The 20,305-nt window shown below is 43.2% G+C and overlaps 9 non-coding genes and 3 pseudogenes across 9 annotated transcripts; all 12 read left to right on the forward strand.

Annotated features, from left to right (window-relative positions):
- On the forward strand, positions 1-195 carry LOC137274856 (U2 spliceosomal RNA). Its single transcript, XR_010956235.1, has one exon. It is a non-coding gene; the product is annotated as a U2 spliceosomal RNA (small nuclear RNA).
- Positions 196-1,179: 984 nt separating this feature from the next.
- On the forward strand, positions 1,180-1,372 carry LOC137274824 (U2 spliceosomal RNA). The gene has a single exon (XR_010956211.1). It is a non-coding gene; the product is annotated as a U2 spliceosomal RNA (small nuclear RNA).
- A 7,347-nt stretch (positions 1,373-8,719) lies between these two features.
- Positions 8,720-8,897, forward strand: LOC137274849 (U2 spliceosomal RNA; annotated as a pseudogene).
- Positions 8,898-9,881: 984 nt separating this feature from the next.
- Positions 9,882-10,074, forward strand: LOC137274825 (U2 spliceosomal RNA). The gene has a single exon (XR_010956212.1). It is a non-coding gene; the product is annotated as a U2 spliceosomal RNA (small nuclear RNA).
- Positions 10,075-11,058: 984 nt separating this feature from the next.
- LOC137274826 (U2 spliceosomal RNA) lies at positions 11,059-11,251 on the forward strand. Its single transcript, XR_010956213.1, has one exon. It is a non-coding gene; the product is annotated as a U2 spliceosomal RNA (small nuclear RNA).
- A 984-nt stretch (positions 11,252-12,235) lies between these two features.
- Positions 12,236-12,428, forward strand: LOC137274827 (U2 spliceosomal RNA). Its single transcript, XR_010956214.1, has one exon. It is a non-coding gene; the product is annotated as a U2 spliceosomal RNA (small nuclear RNA).
- Positions 12,429-13,412: 984 nt separating this feature from the next.
- LOC137274828 (U2 spliceosomal RNA) lies at positions 13,413-13,605 on the forward strand. The gene has a single exon (XR_010956215.1). It is a non-coding gene; the product is annotated as a U2 spliceosomal RNA (small nuclear RNA).
- A 984-nt stretch (positions 13,606-14,589) lies between these two features.
- LOC137274829 (U2 spliceosomal RNA) lies at positions 14,590-14,782 on the forward strand. The gene has a single exon (XR_010956216.1). It is a non-coding gene; the product is annotated as a U2 spliceosomal RNA (small nuclear RNA).
- A 984-nt stretch (positions 14,783-15,766) lies between these two features.
- On the forward strand, positions 15,767-15,959 carry LOC137274830 (U2 spliceosomal RNA). Its single transcript, XR_010956217.1, has one exon. It is a non-coding gene; the product is annotated as a U2 spliceosomal RNA (small nuclear RNA).
- A 984-nt stretch (positions 15,960-16,943) lies between these two features.
- LOC137274831 (U2 spliceosomal RNA) lies at positions 16,944-17,136 on the forward strand. Its single transcript, XR_010956218.1, has one exon. It is a non-coding gene; the product is annotated as a U2 spliceosomal RNA (small nuclear RNA).
- A 984-nt stretch (positions 17,137-18,120) lies between these two features.
- LOC137274950 (U2 spliceosomal RNA) lies at positions 18,121-18,329 on the forward strand (annotated as a pseudogene).
- A 1,473-nt stretch (positions 18,330-19,802) lies between these two features.
- Positions 19,803-19,985, forward strand: LOC137274847 (U2 spliceosomal RNA; annotated as a pseudogene).
- Positions 19,986-20,305: the final 320 nt, after the last annotated feature.

Here is a 20,305-nt window from a genome sequence, read left to right on the forward strand (position 1 = left end):
ATTCTTTTATGTATTAAATTTTATCAAAAAGAAAAAAAGTATCTGTTCTTATCAGCTTAATATCTGATACGTCTCCTATTGGAGACATCGATATTAAACTGATTTTTGCAACGGGATGAGGTGCCACGGAGCTTGCTCCGCCCTCATCACGGGTTGACCCGGTATTGCAGTACCTCCGGGAATGGCCCACCACTCATAATACAAATTAAAAAATAGAACCCTTAACTTAGCCCTCTCTTTTTCACATTTCATTTCACTTTTTTCATCTCACTTTGCGCCGTCCCCTCCCTTTTCGCGCGTCCGTTTCACTGGAGGCACCATGCAACCACAGCCAAACTGTAGAAATGGACCCATCCACTCAACCACATTGTACTCCGTCCAAACCAAGCCCCGGGAAGTTCCTCAAAGTGATTTATTTTCCACTTGCAGTTGTTTTGTGTCCCCGTATCCAAGGACGTCGGCCATGATGTCGCACGCCGGAAATTACGTCGTAGACAATCACACCCTCACAACCACATTCTGCCCCGTCGATAACACACGTCTTAAGCGCCAGCTAACCCTAGAAAGTGTTTTCAAGTGGTAAGGAAGTACCAGAAGCCTCGGCGCGTTTCTCCCGGGTCAGTTTACATTGAAATTTCAAAGTTTGTTTAACTTTCATTCCATTTCTTAATTAAAACAACATTTCTAACTAAAATTCACCTACCCTAACATTGTTTTGATACGTGAAATGTATTTAAGTTTAGTGGATTTAGTCCACGCGGTCAGTTGCTGTGTTCTTTTTTTCACGCTTGTCTGGGCGCGACTTTCTCAAAGTCGGGACTGCAGAAACTCTTCCAATTGCTGTCCCCACGCCTCGTTCATTAAGCGCCGATCCACAGGCTCATGGCCCTAGCTGCAGGACGTTTTTCCTACGTCGGCCCGACGTTTTAGCGCAAGCGCTGTTTCTTCAAAGAAATAAATAAGGTTATTTACACATTTTGCTGCCTTGACACAAATTGTCGTATTTCACCACAAAGAAGGTCATTTTGGCCGTGGCCCTCGCCCGTGGTCCGAAATTGCGTGTTTTCGTGCGTGTAATTTTGGAGGTGAATATTTTGAAAGAGGGAATGTAAATATCCAGCCCCTTAATGAGATGCTGTGGGTATAGAGGTATTTTGCCGGCGCAAGCCGACAACCGGCATCGCTTCTCGGCCTTTTGGCTAAGATCAAAGTGTAGTATCTGTTCTTATCAGCTTAATATCTGATACGTCTCCTATTGGAGACATCGATATTAAACTGATTTTTGCAACGGGATGAGGTGCCACGGAGCTTGCTCCGCCCTCATCACGGGTTGACCCGGTATTGCAGTACCTCCGGGAATGGCCCACCACTCATAATACAAATTAAAAAATAGAACCCTTAACTTAGCCCTCTCTTTTTCACATTTCATTTCACTTTTTTCATCTCACTTTGCGCCGTCCCCTCCCTTTTCGCGCGTCCGTTTCACTGGAGGCACCATGCAACCACAGCCAAACTGTAGAAATGGACCCATCCACTCAACCACATTGTACTCCGTCCAAACCAAGCCCCGGGAAGTTCCTCAAAGTGATTTATTTTCCACTTGCAGTTGTTTTGTGTCCCCGTATCCAAGGACGTCGGCCATGATGTCGCACGCCGGAAATTACGTCGTAGACAATCACACCCTCACAACCACATTCTGCCCCGTCGATAACACACGTCTTAAGCGCCAGCTAACCCTAGAAAGTGTTTTCAAGTGGTAAGGAAGTACCAGAAGCCTCGGCGCGTTTCTCCCGGGTCAGTTTACATTGAAATTTCAAAGTTTGTTTAACTTTCATTCCATTTCTTAATTAAAACAACATTTCTAACTAAAATTCACCTACCCTAACATTGTTTTGATACGTGAAATGTATTTAAGTTTAGTGGATTTAGTCCACGCGGTCAGTTGCTGTGTTCTTTTTTTCACGCTTGTCTGGGCGCGACTTTCTCAAAGTCGGGACTGCAGAAACTCTTCCAATTGCTGTCCCCACGCCTCGTTCATTAAGCGCCGATCCACAGGCTCATGGCCCTAGCTGCAGGACGTTTTTCCTACGTCGGCCCGACGTTTTAGCGCAAGCGCTGTTTCTTCAAAGAAATAAATAAGGTTATTTACACATTTTGCTGCCTTGACACAAATTGTCGTATTTCACCACAAAGAAGGTCATTTTGGCCGTGGCCCTCGCCCGTGGTCCGAAATTGCGTGTTTTCGTGCGTGTAATTTTGGAGGTGAATATTTTGAAAGAGGGAATGTAAATATCCAGCCCCTTAATGAGATGCTGTGGGTATAGAGGTATTTTGCCGGCGCAAGCCGACAACCGGCATCGCTTCTCGGCCTTTTGGCACAGATCCAAGTGTAGTATCTGGGCCAAGGATATCGGTGAGATTGTGCATTCCTACTGACTTTGTTGTATTCATCTGTTGACTTGTTTTCCTGATTTGCAGATCTACGGGTGGGCATCAGCTTTCATCAGCTGTGTGACCTTCGGGTCTCCCCCCATTTGTTTCCACGTCATGGCGTACCAAGCGGCAACTATTGCTCCTGCGGTCCCACAACGTTTCCTGGACAAGAAGAGATGTGACTCTACGATTCGCATAAAGTCAACGGTACGTAATTTTGACCGGGAAAACATTTTCGATATTCTCAGGAATGCCACTCATAATTCAATTCAAGCCCGGGAAATACTTTCCATTTGGAAAACGGAGACTTCGGGAGTGTGGTTTGTCACCTTCAAACATGAGAATAGGGCAAGATTGATGCTGACGGTTGGGTCAATAGTGTATAGAGATATTAGAATTGACTTCACCCCTTATGACAGAGAAGTAATTGATCTTCGTATTCACTGGATACATGGTGTCGTGTCGAGCCAGTTCTTGGAATCTTACTTCTCTCGTTACGGCAAAGTCTTGTCTGTGTCGCATGAAACTGCTATAGTGGGTGGGTCTCCAATACAAACAGGAGTCAGAATTGTACAGTTGCAGCTGGATGCTGGTAAGGCTGATACTGTTCCCTACATAGTTCGTTTGGGAGACCGGATGTCTATGCTGGTCACGGCACCAGGTCGGCTCCCTGTGTGCCTCAGGTGCTATCACCTGGGACATACGAGGCCAGATTGTCCTAAGAGCTTTGCAAATAGAAAACGCAATGAGGAGGCAGAACCAGCTATGGCCCCACCCCCGGACTCTGGAGAGCAGATACCAGGGGATGTTCAGGGTGAGTCTATAGAGATGGAGGAGGAAAGTAGTCGGGAGGACACAGTGAACAATGAGGGGCTGACTATAGACAGTGGGGATGATGGTGAGACTGTGCAAAAACCAGGATCTTATGCTGCAGCTGCAGCTGTATCGCCATTAAATTATGGAACTGTAGACAATATGGGTTCACAAGATGGGGTGGATGACATTATTTCACGAGTGGACTCTCAGAATTGGTCAGATGTGAGGCCTAAGCGTGGGTCAAGATCAAAAGCAAAGGGAGGCACGGTTGGGAAAAAGCAGCGCATTTCCTCGATCCCTAAGGGAGTGGCAGACGCTGCGGCGGCCGCAGTAGATCGGTCACCGTCGGCTTCCCGCCGTGTGTCAATTCCTGACAACACTGACCCACCCTAATTCGCTAAAGATTACATGTCGTCCTAAGTTAATGACCTTGCAATGTCCATCACAAACGAGTTAGCACAATGTATAAAACTTTGACGCCCAGGTTCTCCCTGTACGGGGAGTGTAAGTTTGATATTTACTGGATGATTTTCTCGTGTATTAGCGCTAGTTTTGCTGTGGATGCTTTTAACAGGTTGTTGTTTCTTTATGGAACTGAGTATAATGAAATCTATTGCATTATGGGTAATTGTTTAGCATGCTGCTTCTTGCCCCTACTGTATTCGAGTATTGCTCATTTGCATATTGTACGGAAAAATGTTCATACATCAAAAGCAGTGTTTCTAATGTTTCTTTTTTATTTACAGTGTTTCATTAGCTGGGGTAAGTTAACTTTTGGTGAATGCTTTTTGTGTGTATTGAGAATTATTAATTTTCGTTTCTGTAAAAATATAGTGTCAGTTACGTTCTTTGAATGTAACGGTATGACATTTTGGTTTATTTTCTTGTACATGTATGTTGATGTTTTATGCATGATCCGTTCTTTGCTATGTTCAGATTTTGTATATATATGGGTAGTGTGGTTGCTCCTGATTTATTTGGGCAGTTTTGTCGCCATTTGCTGTTGGCATTGGCTGATGAGAAGAGTTATCTGCCTGAGAGCATTATGGGTAATTTTGTACTACTTTAATTTGGGTTTTCCATGTACTTGGGTGTTGCTAATTTGCATATTGTTCGAAAACGATTCTAAATTAAATCTGCATGTACATATTTTCCCGTATAAATTTACTATGTACTTAAGCCTTATTTGTGGCATGCTTTATGAGTGTTTAGGTGTATATTTAGACTTATTTTGTGTATATTTATCTAAACTTATGTGTGTGTGTGTGTTATTTTGTATACGTCATGGTTTCGTGTTATTGCTTACTTTGCAACCTCTCTTAGCTATTGTCTGCATTACGCTTTCATGTATGGTATGTGTTAATATTGTTCAATGCAATCAAACTGTATTTATCCATATTAATTTCTTAAATATGAGTCAGGCTTCGGCGGGTTGTTTTCAAAGAGGTGTTGTACTTAGTTATGTAATGCTCTTTGCATGCGTGTTTGATGATGCATTGTGGGTAATTTCTATTTATATTGGATACAGAGGATGTTATATTTTGGTGTGCCTAATTTGCATATTATGGCGAGATGACTATAGAATTTATACACTTGATTTATATCATAATGTAATCAGAGGATGCATATTCAATTTGTGGTTTATACATATTTTATATGAGCTTTTATATATACCTCATCATGTACAGCTTCCTATCAATAAATTGTAACGGACTATTAGATGATACTACTAAATTAAATATATTATCTCATACTTTTGCTAATGATGCCATCGATTTCTTATTTCTTCAGGAGACTCATGTGTATAATTTATCAATTGCTAAAACGTATGAACATAGATTTAATGGGAAAGCCTTTTGGAGTTTTGGGAGTAATTTTAGTCGGGGTGTTGCTTTTATTGTTTCATCTAGAGTTAATTACATTGTAGATTTCTTTTATTATGATATTGAGGGTAGGTTTTTAGTTGTTGATTTAACAATAAATGGATATAATGTGCGATTTTTAAATATGTATGCACCTAATGTTCCTGTTGATAGGGCTAATTTCTTTCATAGCGTTGCTAAATTTTTGGTTACAAATAGGCGTATTGTTCTGGGGGGTGATTTTAATTGTGTTACTAACGTTCAGTTAGATAAAATAGGTGGTAGGCGGGATGCTCAAATTGGGGCAAACATTATTAAGCAATGGGTCTCCGATTTCTCTCTTTTCGATGTCTATCGCTCTCAGTTTCCTGGCAAAGTGGCGGTATCTTGGCGTAATACAGCCGGCGTCGGGTCCCGTCTTGACCGGTTCTATATTTCCTCTTCTCTGCGCTCTACTGTTGTATCTGCAGATATTTCTCCATGTAGTTTTTCTGACCATGATTATGTGTCGTTTAAGCTGAAAGATTTTGCCGGCATTAGTTATGGTTTGGGTTATTTTAAATGTAATAATTCATTATTAAATGATTCTTTTAAGGCCTTATTTGCGGGCTTTTGTTTAAATCATATCCCCCCCTTAGAGTCCATAACTTTGGATTGGTGGGATGCCTTTAAGGTTGAAATTGTGTCCTTTTTGAAGTTATTTGGGTCAGTTCAAAAATCACAGCGGGCATCCCTTCGTAATGATTTAGTCAGTCAATATAAAACATTATGCCGTGCTGAATCTTTACATCCTGGACTGTATACAGACCAAATTGCGGCTGTTAAAAAACAATTAAAGGATTTGGAAATACTGGAATTTAATGGTCATTTAGTTCGATCTAAGGCTAAAGACCTTGAAATTGGTGAAAGGCCTTCCAGTTATTTTCTGCGCAAGGAAACTCAGAGAGGTACGAAAAAATCTATCAGTTCAATTTTAGACTCTCAAGGCCGTAAAGTAACAACCTCTCGTGAAATCATGGGCGTTTTTGTTGATTTTTATAGCGAACTCTTTGGCTATGAGCCTATTGATGATGAAATTTGTGAACGTTTCCTTGCTGATTTACCGGCGCTTCATTCGGCTGATTCGGCTTCACTGGAAGGGGACATAACTCGTGATGAAATTCTAAAGACCCTTAAGGCTATCGAGAATAATAAATCTCCCGGTCCGGATGGGCTTACTAAGGAGTTTTATGTGTCTACTTTTGATGTACTTGGTGATGTGCTTCTCCGTGTCTTTCAGCTGTCTTTTCAAGAACAATCTCTTCCTAATTCTTCTAAAACTTCTTATATTTCTCTTATATGTAAGGATGTTAATAATGCTGATAATGTTCGTAACTGGCGTCCTATTTCTTTATTAAATGTTGATGTCAAAATTGTATCGAAATTATTATGCACACGTTTAGGCAATGTTATAGGAAGTATTGTGCATATGGATCAAACCTGTGCTGTACCTGGTCGCTCTATTCATGACAATTGTCATCTAATTCGTAATGTGCTAGATTATGTAGATCAAAAAGATTTACCTTGTGCTTTTATTAGTTTGGATCAAGAGAAAGCCTTTGATAGGGTTTCTCATCAGTTTATGTTTAGAGTACTGGACCGTTTTGGCTTTGGTCCAAAATTTCAAAAATGGGTCAAAATTTTGTATACGGACATATCTAGTGCGGTAATAATAAATCAGCACATTTCACAGCCGTTTTCTATAACGAGGTCTGTCCGGCAGGGGTGTGGTTTATCTCCGTCCCTGTATGTCTTAGCATTAGAGCCTCTGTTAATGTATATTCGGAAAAAAACTGAAATTGTTGGTGTCAAATTACCAGGTACTGATGATTCGGCAAAAATATCTGCATTTGCTGATGATGGACTGGGATTTTGTACCACAGATGCTTCTATTGGACAACTTTTAGAATCATATCATCTTTTTAGCAAGGCGTCTGGCTCCAAATTAAATCTTAACAAAACTCACGGCATTTTCGTTGGTAAATGGCGTAATAGATCAGACCACCCTTTCGGTATTTCTTGGATTGAGCATTCTAAAATAGTTGGAATTATGACAGGTAGAAATGTCAATGCGGACGATCAATTCCATCCTATACTATCTAAATTTCGAAGTGTTTTAAATGTTGCTAAAGGACGCTCTATTTCTATTTTTGGCAAAACTATTGTGTGCAATGTCATGGCTTTGTCTAAGTTGTGGTACCGAGGGGCGGTATCACCCTATTCAAAACATTATGTCGAACTCTTTCAGAGGGAGACTTTTCGGTTTATTTGGAATTCCACAGCTGAGCCTATTCGGAGGTCTGTTTGTTATAAATCAACTTTAGACGGGGGGATGGGTGTTGTACACATCCAGTCTAAATTGCAGTCTTTCTATCTTAAGCATATTCAAAATCTGTTTCATTCCTCAGCTAAGTGGACCTTTTTTGCGAAATACTGGTTAGGGATGTCCTTACGTCACTATTGTCCCTCACTTTCTTCTTTACTATTCCCACACTCTGAGACGATGTCGGCTTTCTATCAGGGTTGTTTTTTAGCTGTCAAACGTTTTGAGGCTGTTCATTCGGATTTCCTGATAGATATGTTTCGATTTACTACGAAACAATTTTATGAAGCACTCATAAAATCAATTGTGGAAAATAAAGTTGAAACGTTGTATCCACGTATTCCTTTCCGGCTTGTTTGGCTTAATTTGCATAATCACTTCGTGGATTCACTTTCTAAATCAGTTAATTACCGTCTCATCTATGATTCTCTCCCCTTAGGGTATACTCTCTATACTCGGGGAATGTCTGTCACTCCAAACTGTCCACTCTGTCGTATAGCAATAGAAACTTCTGATCATCTCTTCATCTATTGCTCGTGTGTTGAGGTTTTGTGGGATATCGTTTTCCAGTGGTTAGATCAATTGTCATTTGGTTTATTAAAACGATCTAACGAAGTTATTCGATTTAACTTGGTTCCCAAAATTCCAAATTCCTATCAAAAATCAATGTGCATCTATCTTTTAACTTTGGCAAAATACACTATTTGGCTGGTTCGAAATTCTAACAAATTTGAGCACTCAAAATTAAATGGAAATGATATCATGTTACGTTTTTTGTCTGTCCTTAGGACACGTATCAGGGTCGACTTCTATCGCTTATCTTTTACTGTTTTCTCTAACTATTGGCTGTCTACTTCAATATTTTGTTCAGTCGATGGCAATCATAAATTATCTTTCAATTTGTAAATTTTGATATACTGTTTACTGCTGTTTTATCAAACTGTAATTTAGTGTAATAATTCTGTATAATTGCCATGTTTGTGCCGTAGCCGTAGTCGGCATTTGTTAAATCATGTACATGGGAATGTGTGTACTTGTCCCGTGTCTATTGAATTATTATGTGCATGTGTAAATATGGTGATATGTTATACAAATATGTAAAAATGGTAACTTTCTATTTCGTTCATGCTCTTCCTCTGTAGTTTATTTTATTGTTAATGCTGCAGGGCTCAACTCTTTCCTGTGATAATTTTAGGCCGCCCTGCAGCAACCGCGCTGTCCGCGTGTGTTAAAATTAAATTTGTAAATAAATTTTATCAAAAAAAAAGTATCTGTTCTTATCAGCTTAATATCTGATACGTCTCCTATTGGAGACATCGATATTAAACTGATTTTTGCAACGGGATGAGGTGCCACGGAGCTTGCTCCGCCCTCATCACGGGTTGACCCGGTATTGCAGTACCTCCGGGAATGGCCCACCACTCATAATACAAATTAAAAAATAGAACCCTTAACTTAGCCCTCTCTTTTTCACATTTCATTTCACTTTTTTCATCTCACTTTGCGCCGTCCCCTCCCTTTTCGCGCGTCCGTTTCACTGGAGGCACCATGCAACCACAGCCAAACTGTAGAAATGGACCCATCCACTCAACCACATTGTACTCCGTCCAAACCAAGCCCCGGGAAGTTCCTCAAAGTGATTTATTTTCCACTTGCAGTTGTTTTGTGTCCCCGTATCCAAGGACGTCGGCCATGATGTCGCACGCCGGAAATTACGTCGTAGACAATCACACCCTCACAACCACATTCTGCCCCGTCGATAACACACGTCTTAAGCGCCAGCTAACCCTAGAAAGTGTTTTCAAGTGGTAAGGAAGTACCAGAAGCCTCGGCGCGTTTCTCCCGGGTCAGTTTACATTGAAATTTCAAAGTTTGTTTAACTTTCATTCCATTTCTTAATTAAAACAACATTTCTAACTAAAATTCACCTACCCTAACATTGTTTTGATACGTGAAATGTATTTAAGTTTAGTGGATTTAGTCCACGCGGTCAGTTGCTGTGTTCTTTTTTTCACGCTTGTCTGGGCGCGACTTTCTCAAAGTCGGGACTGCAGAAACTCTTCCAATTGCTGTCCCCACGCCTCGTTCATTAAGCGCCGATCCACAGGCTCATGGCCCTAGCTGCAGGACGTTTTTCCTACGTCGGCCCGACGTTTTAGCGCAAGCGCTGTTTCTTCAAAGAAATAAATAAGGTTATTTACACATTTTGCTGCCTTGACACAAATTGTCGTATTTCACCACAAAGAAGGTCATTTTGGCCGTGGCCCTCGCCCGTGGTCCGAAATTGCGTGTTTTCGTGCGTGTAATTTTGGAGGTGAATATTTTGAAAGAGGGAATGTAAATATCCAGCCCCTTAATGAGATGCTGTGGGTATAGAGGTATTTTGCCGGCGCAAGCCGACAACCGGCATCGCTTCTCGGCCTTTTGGCTAAGATCAAAGTGTAGTATCTGTTCTTATCAGCTTAATATCTGATACGTCTCCTATTGGAGACATCGATATTAAACTGATTTTTGCAACGGGATGAGGTGCCACGGAGCTTGCTCCGCCCTCATCACGGGTTGACCCGGTATTGCAGTACCTCCGGGAATGGCCCACCACTCATAATACAAATTAAAAAATAGAACCCTTAACTTAGCCCTCTCTTTTTCACATTTCATTTCACTTTTTTCATCTCACTTTGCGCCGTCCCCTCCCTTTTCGCGCGTCCGTTTCACTGGAGGCACCATGCAACCACAGCCAAACTGTAGAAATGGACCCATCCACTCAACCACATTGTACTCCGTCCAAACCAAGCCCCGGGAAGTTCCTCAAAGTGATTTATTTTCCACTTGCAGTTGTTTTGTGTCCCCGTATCCAAGGACGTCGGCCATGATGTCGCACGCCGGAAATTACGTCGTAGACAATCACACCCTCACAACCACATTCTGCCCCGTCGATAACACACGTCTTAAGCGCCAGCTAACCCTAGAAAGTGTTTTCAAGTGGTAAGGAAGTACCAGAAGCCTCGGCGCGTTTCTCCCGGGTCAGTTTACATTGAAATTTCAAAGTTTGTTTAACTTTCATTCCATTTCTTAATTAAAACAACATTTCTAACTAAAATTCACCTACCCTAACATTGTTTTGATACGTGAAATGTATTTAAGTTTAGTGGATTTAGTCCACGCGGTCAGTTGCTGTGTTCTTTTTTTCACGCTTGTCTGGGCGCGACTTTCTCAAAGTCGGGACTGCAGAAACTCTTCCAATTGCTGTCCCCACGCCTCGTTCATTAAGCGCCGATCCACAGGCTCATGGCCCTAGCTGCAGGACGTTTTTCCTACGTCGGCCCGACGTTTTAGCGCAAGCGCTGTTTCTTCAAAGAAATAAATAAGGTTATTTACACATTTTGCTGCCTTGACACAAATTGTCGTATTTCACCACAAAGAAGGTCATTTTGGCCGTGGCCCTCGCCCGTGGTCCGAAATTGCGTGTTTTCGTGCGTGTAATTTTGGAGGTGAATATTTTGAAAGAGGGAATGTAAATATCCAGCCCCTTAATGAGATGCTGTGGGTATAGAGGTATTTTGCCGGCGCAAGCCGACAACCGGCATCGCTTCTCGGCCTTTTGGCTAAGATCAAAGTGTAGTATCTGTTCTTATCAGCTTAATATCTGATACGTCTCCTATTGGAGACATCGATATTAAACTGATTTTTGCAACGGGATGAGGTGCCACGGAGCTTGCTCCGCCCTCATCACGGGTTGACCCGGTATTGCAGTACCTCCGGGAATGGCCCACCACTCATAATACAAATTAAAAAATAGAACCCTTAACTTAGCCCTCTCTTTTTCACATTTCATTTCACTTTTTTCATCTCACTTTGCGCCGTCCCCTCCCTTTTCGCGCGTCCGTTTCACTGGAGGCACCATGCAACCACAGCCAAACTGTAGAAATGGACCCATCCACTCAACCACATTGTACTCCGTCCAAACCAAGCCCCGGGAAGTTCCTCAAAGTGATTTATTTTCCACTTGCAGTTGTTTTGTGTCCCCGTATCCAAGGACGTCGGCCATGATGTCGCACGCCGGAAATTACGTCGTAGACAATCACACCCTCACAACCACATTCTGCCCCGTCGATAACACACGTCTTAAGCGCCAGCTAACCCTAGAAAGTGTTTTCAAGTGGTAAGGAAGTACCAGAAGCCTCGGCGCGTTTCTCCCGGGTCAGTTTACATTGAAATTTCAAAGTTTGTTTAACTTTCATTCCATTTCTTAATTAAAACAACATTTCTAACTAAAATTCACCTACCCTAACATTGTTTTGATACGTGAAATGTATTTAAGTTTAGTGGATTTAGTCCACGCGGTCAGTTGCTGTGTTCTTTTTTTCACGCTTGTCTGGGCGCGACTTTCTCAAAGTCGGGACTGCAGAAACTCTTCCAATTGCTGTCCCCACGCCTCGTTCATTAAGCGCCGATCCACAGGCTCATGGCCCTAGCTGCAGGACGTTTTTCCTACGTCGGCCCGACGTTTTAGCGCAAGCGCTGTTTCTTCAAAGAAATAAATAAGGTTATTTACACATTTTGCTGCCTTGACACAAATTGTCGTATTTCACCACAAAGAAGGTCATTTTGGCCGTGGCCCTCGCCCGTGGTCCGAAATTGCGTGTTTTCGTGCGTGTAATTTTGGAGGTGAATATTTTGAAAGAGGGAATGTAAATATCCAGCCCCTTAATGAGATGCTGTGGGTATAGAGGTATTTTGCCGGCGCAAGCCGACAACCGGCATCGCTTCTCGGCCTTTTGGCTAAGATCAAAGTGTAGTATCTGTTCTTATCAGCTTAATATCTGATACGTCTCCTATTGGAGACATCGATATTAAACTGATTTTTGCAACGGGATGAGGTGCCACGGAGCTTGCTCCGCCCTCATCACGGGTTGACCCGGTATTGCAGTACCTCCGGGAATGGCCCACCACTCATAATACAAATTAAAAAATAGAACCCTTAACTTAGCCCTCTCTTTTTCACATTTCATTTCACTTTTTTCATCTCACTTTGCGCCGTCCCCTCCCTTTTCGCGCGTCCGTTTCACTGGAGGCACCATGCAACCACAGCCAAACTGTAGAAATGGACCCATCCACTCAACCACATTGTACTCCGTCCAAACCAAGCCCCGGGAAGTTCCTCAAAGTGATTTATTTTCCACTTGCAGTTGTTTTGTGTCCCCGTATCCAAGGACGTCGGCCATGATGTCGCACGCCGGAAATTACGTCGTAGACAATCACACCCTCACAACCACATTCTGCCCCGTCGATAACACACGTCTTAAGCGCCAGCTAACCCTAGAAAGTGTTTTCAAGTGGTAAGGAAGTACCAGAAGCCTCGGCGCGTTTCTCCCGGGTCAGTTTACATTGAAATTTCAAAGTTTGTTTAACTTTCATTCCATTTCTTAATTAAAACAACATTTCTAACTAAAATTCACCTACCCTAACATTGTTTTGATACGTGAAATGTATTTAAGTTTAGTGGATTTAGTCCACGCGGTCAGTTGCTGTGTTCTTTTTTTCACGCTTGTCTGGGCGCGACTTTCTCAAAGTCGGGACTGCAGAAACTCTTCCAATTGCTGTCCCCACGCCTCGTTCATTAAGCGCCGATCCACAGGCTCATGGCCCTAGCTGCAGGACGTTTTTCCTACGTCGGCCCGACGTTTTAGCGCAAGCGCTGTTTCTTCAAAGAAATAAATAAGGTTATTTACACATTTTGCTGCCTTGACACAAATTGTCGTATTTCACCACAAAGAAGGTCATTTTGGCCGTGGCCCTCGCCCGTGGTCCGAAATTGCGTGTTTTCGTGCGTGTAATTTTGGAGGTGAATATTTTGAAAGAGGGAATGTAAATATCCAGCCCCTTAATGAGATGCTGTGGGTATAGAGGTATTTTGCCGGCGCAAGCCGACAACCGGCATCGCTTCTCGGCCTTTTGGCTAAGATCAAAGTGTAGTATCTGTTCTTATCAGCTTAATATCTGATACGTCTCCTATTGGAGACATCGATATTAAACTGATTTTTGCAACGGGATGAGGTGCCACGGAGCTTGCTCCGCCCTCATCACGGGTTGACCCGGTATTGCAGTACCTCCGGGAATGGCCCACCACTCATAATACAAATTAAAAAATAGAACCCTTAACTTAGCCCTCTCTTTTTCACATTTCATTTCACTTTTTTCATCTCACTTTGCGCCGTCCCCTCCCTTTTCGCGCGTCCGTTTCACTGGAGGCACCATGCAACCACAGCCAAACTGTAGAAATGGACCCATCCACTCAACCACATTGTACTCCGTCCAAACCAAGCCCCGGGAAGTTCCTCAAAGTGATTTATTTTCCACTTGCAGTTGTTTTGTGTCCCCGTATCCAAGGACGTCGGCCATGATGTCGCACGCCGGAAATTACGTCGTAGACAATCACACCCTCACAACCACATTCTGCCCCGTCGATAACACACGTCTTAAGCGCCAGCTAACCCTAGAAAGTGTTTTCAAGTGGTAAGGAAGTACCAGAAGCCTCGGCGCGTTTCTCCCGGGTCAGTTTACATTGAAATTTCAAAGTTTGTTTAACTTTCATTCCATTTCTTAATTAAAACAACATTTCTAACTAAAATTCACCTACCCTAACATTGTTTTGATACGTGAAATGTATTTAAGTTTAGTGGATTTAGTCCACGCGGTCAGTTGCTGTGTTCTTTTTTTCACGCTTGTCTGGGCGCGACTTTCTCAAAGTCGGGACTGCAGAAACTCTTCCAATTGCTGTCCCCACGCCTCGTTCATTAAGCGCCGATCCACAGGCTCATGGCCCTAGCTGCAGGACGTTTTTCCTACGTCGGCCCGACGTTTTAGCGCAAGCGCTGTTTCTTCAAAGAAATAAATAAGGTTATTTACACATTTTGCTGCCTTGACACAAATTGTCGTATTTCACCACAAAGAAGGTCATTTTGGCCGTGGCCCTCGCCCGTGGTCCGAAATTGCGTGTTTTCGTGCGTGTAATTTTGGAGGTGAATATTTTGAAAGAGGGAATGTAAATATCCAGCCCCTTAATGAGATGCTGTGGGTATAGAGGTATTTTGCCGGCGCAAGCCGACAACCGGCATCGCTTCTCGGCCTTTTGGCTAAGATCAAAGTGTAGTATCTGTTCTTATCAGCTTAATATCTGATACGTCTCCTATTGGAGACATCGATATTAAACTGATTTTTGCAACGGGATGAGGTGCCACGGAGCTTGCTCCGCCCTCATCACGGGTTGACCCGGTATTGCAGTACCTCCGGGAATGGCCCACCACTCATAATACAAATTAAAAAATAGAACCCTTAACTTAGCCCTCTCTTTTTCACATTTCATTTCACTTTTTTCATCTCACTTTGCGCCGTCCCCTCCCTTTTCGCGCGTCCGTTTCACTGGAGGCACCATGCAACCACAGCCAAACTGTAGAAATGGACCCATCCACTCAACCACATTGTACTCCGTCCAAACCAAGCCCCGGGAAGTTCCTCAAAGTGATTTATTTTCCACTTGCAGTTGTTTTGTGTCCCCGTATCCAAGGACGTCGGCCATGATGTCGCACGCCGGAAATTACGTCGTAGACAATCACACCCTCACAACCACATTCTGCCCCGTCGATAACACACGTCTTAAGCGCCAGCTAACCCTAGAAAGTGTTTTCAAGTGGTAAGGAAGTACCAGAAGCCTCGGCGCGTTTCTCCCGGGTCAGTTTACATTGAAATTTCAAAGTTTGTTTAACTTTCATTCCATTTCTTAATTAAAACAACATTTCTAACTAAAATTCACCTACCCTAACATTGTTTTGATACGTGAAATGTATTTAAGTTTAGTGGATTTAGTCCACGCGGTCAGTTGCTGTGTTCTTTTTTTCACGCTTGTCTGGGCGCGACTTTCTCAAAGTCGGGACTGCAGAAACTCTTCCAATTGCTGTCCCCACGCCTCGTTCATTAAGCGCCGATCCACAGGCTCATGGCCCTAGCTGCAGGACGTTTTTCCTACGTCGGCCCGACGTTTTAGCGCAAGCGCTGTTTCTTCAAAGAAATAAATAAGGTTATTTACACATTTTGCTGCCTTGACACAAATTGTCGTATTTCACCACAAAGAAGGTCATTTTGGCCGTGGCCCTCGCCCGTGGTCCGAAATTGCGTGTTTTCGTGCGTGTAATTTTGGAGGTGAATATTTTGAAAGAGGGAATGTAAATATCCAGCCCCTTAATGAGATGCTGTGGGTATAGAGGTATTTTGCCGGCGCAAGCCGACAACCGGCATCGCTTCTCGGCCTTTTGGCTAAGATCAAAGTGTAGTATCTGTTCTTATCAGCTTAATATCTGATACGTCTCCTATTGGAGACATCGATATTAAACTGATTTTTGCAACGGGATGAGGTGCCACGGAGCTTGCTCCGCCCTCATCACGGGTTGACCCGGTATTGCAGTACCTCCGGGAATGGCCCACCACTCATAATACAAATTAAAAAATAGAACCCTTAACTTAGCCCTCTCTTTTTCACATTTCATTTCACTTTTTTCATCTCACTTTGCGCCGTCCCCTCCCTTTTCGCGCGTCCGTTTCACTGGAGGCACCATGCAACCACAGCCAAACTGTAGAAATGGACCCATCCACTCAACCACATTGTACTCCGTCCAAACCAAGCCCCGGGAAGTTCCTCAAAGTGATTTATTTTCCACTTGCAGTTGTTTTGTGTCCCCGTATCCAAGGACGTCGGCCATGATGTCGCACGCCGGAAATTACGTCGTAGACAATCACACCCTCACAACCACATTCTGCCCCGTCGATAACACACGTCTTAAGCGCCAGCTAACCCTAGAAAGTGTTTTCAAGTGGTAAGGAAGTACCAGAAGCCTCGGCGCGTTTCTCCCGGGTCAGTTTACATTGAAATTTCAAAGTTTGTTTAACTTTCATTCCATTTCTTAATTAAAACAACATTTCTAACTAAAATTCACCTACCCTAACATTGTTTTGATACGTGAAATGTATTTAAGTTTAGTGGATTTAGTCCACGCGGTCAGTTGCTGTGTTCTTTTTTTCACGCTTGTCTGGGCGCGACTTTCTCAAAGTCGGGACTGCAGAAACTCTTCCAATTGCTGTCCCCACGCCTCGTTCATTAAGCGCCGATCCACAGGCTCATGGCCCTAGCTGCAGGACGTTTTTCCTACGTCGGCCCGACGTTTTAGCGCAAGCGCTGTTTCTTCAAAGAAATAAATAAGGTTATTTACACATTTTGCTGCCTTGACACAAATTGTCGTATTTCACCACAAAGAAGGTCATTTTGGCCGTGGCCCTCGCCCGTGGTCCGAAATTGCGTGTTTTCGTGCGTGTAATTTTGGAGGTGAATATTTTGAAAGAGGGAATGTAAATATCCAGCCCCTTAATGAGATGCTGTGGGTATAGAGGTATTTTGCCGGCGCAAGCCGACAACCGGCATCGCTTCTCGGCCTTTTGGCTAAGATCAAAGTGTAGTATCTGTTCTTATCAGCTTAATATCTGATACGTCTCCTATTGGAGACATCGATATTAAACTGATTTTTGCAACGGGATGAGGTGCCACGGAGCTTGCTCCGCCCTCATCACGGGTTGACCCGGTATTGCAGTACCTCCGGGAATGGCCCACCACTCATAATACAAATTAAAAAATAGAACCCTTAACTTAGCCCTCTCTTTTTCACATTTCATTTCACTTTTTTCATCTCACTTTGCGCCGTCCCCTCCCTTTTCGCGCGTCCGTTTCACTGGAGGCACCATGCAACCACAGCCAAACTGTAGAAATGGACCCATCCACTCAACCACATTGTACTCCGTCCAAACCAAGCCCCGGGAAGTTCCTCAAAGTGATTTATTTTCCACTTGCAGTTGTTTTGTGTCCCCGTATCCAAGGACGTCGGCCATGATGTCGCACGCCGGAAATTACGTCGTAGACAATCACACCCTCACAACCACATTCTGCCCCGTCGATAACACACGTCTTAAGCGCCAGCTAACCCTAGAAAGTGTTTTCAAGTGGTAAGGAAGTACCAGAAGCCTCGGCGCGTTTCTCCCGGGTCAGTTTACATTGAAATTTCAAAGTTTGTTTAACTTTCATTCCATTTCTTAATTAAAACAACATTTCTAACTAAAATTCACCTACCCTAACATTGTTTTGATACGTGAAATGTATTTAAGTTTAGTGGATTTAGTCCACGCGGTCAGTTGCTGTGTTCTTTTTTTCACGCTTGTCTGGGCGCGACTTTCTCAAAGTCGGGACTGCAGAAACTCTTCCAATTGCTGTCCCCACGCCTCGTTCATTAAGCGCCGATCCACAGGCTCATGGCCCTAGCTGCAGGACGTTTTTCCTACGTCGGCCCGACGTTTTAGCGCAAGCGCTGTTTCTTCAAAGAAATAAATAAGGTTATTTACACATTTTGCTGCCTTGACACAAATTGTCGTATTTCACCACAAAGAAGGTCATTTTGGCCGTGGCCCTCGCCCGTGGTCCGAAATTGCGTGTTTTCGTGCGTGTAATTTTGGAGGTGAATATTTTGAAAGAGGGAATGTAAATATCCAGCCCCTTAATGAGATGCTGTGGGTATAGAGGTATTTTGCCGGCGCAAGCCGACAACCGGCATCGCTTCTCGGCCTTTTGGCTAAGATCAAAGTGTAGTATCTTAGCCAAAAACCCTGACCCGGTCATCTCCTTACGGAGTGTTCAGAGACTCTAGATCTTTATGGCCTTTTGATGTTATTGTGATTATATTTGACTGCTGCTCTTCATTTCACAGATCTACGTGAGGCATCATCTACTTTGTAGTTGTGTGATCTTAAGTGGTCTCCTCACTTTGCCATCATGAGTTACACCGCCGCAGTTAATGAAGGGCCAATTCCAGTGGAGTTTATTGACCAGGATGTTGTCGGTCGAACTCTGAGGATTTATTTGACGGTCAAGGTTTCTTCTACAAGGGAGTTACTTGCTTACCTTAAGAAGAATGTGCCGGAGTTTAACGTGAGCGATTGTCAAGCTGTGTGGAAAACAGAACGGTACGGGAACGTTTACATCACAATGAAGGATCTTAACAGTGCAAAAAGGCTTTTGGATGTACAGTGTGTTTCTGTTGAGCAAGAGAAGATTTATTTTTACAGCTATGGGAAGTACATGGTTTCCTTGAGGGTGCATTGGTTGCACGCCACTGTAAATAGTGCTTTCTTAAAGCACTATTTCTCTCGATATGGAAGAGTGTTAGAGGTGAAGAGGGAGTTTGAGGAGATTGATGGTGTTTGCATCTATTCTGGAGTTCGGATTGTGCGTATGGAATTATTGGAGGAGGAGAAGGAGAGAATACCTCATATTGTCAAGTTTGGTGATAAGCAGAGCATGCTTATTACTGCCCCAGGCAGGATGCCGGTCTGTTTGAAATGCCACGCACATGGACATGTTAGATCCAAGTGTCCTAAGACTGATCAGGTTTCTGTTTCTAAACGGAATGTAGAGGTTGAGCAGGAAGTTGTGAAGGATGTTGTGGAGATTGATTCTGAGGATTCTGAGGATACTGACGACTCGGATATGGAAACAGTGCATTCAGATATAGAGGAGAATACAGAGGAGAGTTCTACGGACAAAAAGCGGAAGTTGACAGATGCTGTTGTGAAAGATCATGAGAGCACTCCAGTGGCAGATAAGAAATCCAGGATGAAGGAAGACACATCTACACCGCCTCTTAGTTGGGCTGAACAGTCAGCTTCATTGGTCGAGGAAGTGAAGAGTGTAGAGAAGGAGGTGTCAGACAGTGTGAAGTTAATTAAGGTGCCGGAACTGTTTGTGACTGCTTGGGCAAAGAAGAACAGGGAGAGGATTAAGAGTAAAAGGCAGGATTGGGACACATTCATTTTTCATGTGAAGCTGGAATGGAAGAAGGAGAAGAACTTATTTGAAGTCATGACCTGTGATAAGGAGATAGAGTCTTGTGTCTCTCAGTATAATGTGAAGCAGAGGACTGTTGTTCGGAAGTGTTTGTTCAGATTGTTGGAAGGAAAGGTGAATCAAAATCAGTCGGACATGATGGGACCAGAAGGTGAATACCTGAAGGAAATCAAGTTAGAGATTCATGCAGGTGAAATACAGTCTTTCTTGGAACCAGTGCTGTGACATTTCCATAGATATTGTACGGACGTTTCAATCAGTGTCATTCTGCCTTTTCATTAATCTACTACTGTTAGAGCTGCCACTTCAATTCTTTTCTTGTGATACATTCTTTTAACAGCTGAAGTGGTAGCTATTGCGCTGTCCGCAATTGTAATTTCGCTGATATTAAATATCTTATCAAAAAGAAAAAAAAAAGTATCTGTTCTTATCAGCTTAATATCTGATACGTCTCCTATTGGAGACATCGATATTAAACTGATTTTTGCAACGGGATGAGGTGCCACGGAGCTTGCTCCGCCCTCATCACGGGTTGACCCGGTATTGCAGTACCTCCGGGAATGGCCCACCACTCATAATACAAATTAAAAAATAGAACCCTTAACTTAGCCCTCTCTTTTTCACATTTCATTTCACTTTTTTCATCTCACTTTGCGCCGTCCCCTCCCTTTTCGCGCGTCCGTTTCACTGGAGGCACCATGCAACCACAGCCAAACTGTAGAAATGGACCCATCCACTCAACCACATTGTACTCCGTCCAAACCAAGCCCCGGGAAGTTCCTCAAAGTGATTTATTTTCCACTTGCAGTTGTTTTGTGTCCCCGTATCCAAGGACGTCGGCCATGATGTCGCACGCCGGAAATTACGTCGTAGACAATCACACCCTCACAACCA

The sequence above is a fragment of the Haliotis asinina genome, chromosome 2 (genome assembly GCF_037392515.1).
Source record: "Haliotis asinina isolate JCU_RB_2024 chromosome 2, JCU_Hal_asi_v2, whole genome shotgun sequence".
NCBI classification, from domain to species: Eukaryota; Metazoa; Mollusca; class Gastropoda; order Lepetellida; family Haliotidae; genus Haliotis; species Haliotis asinina.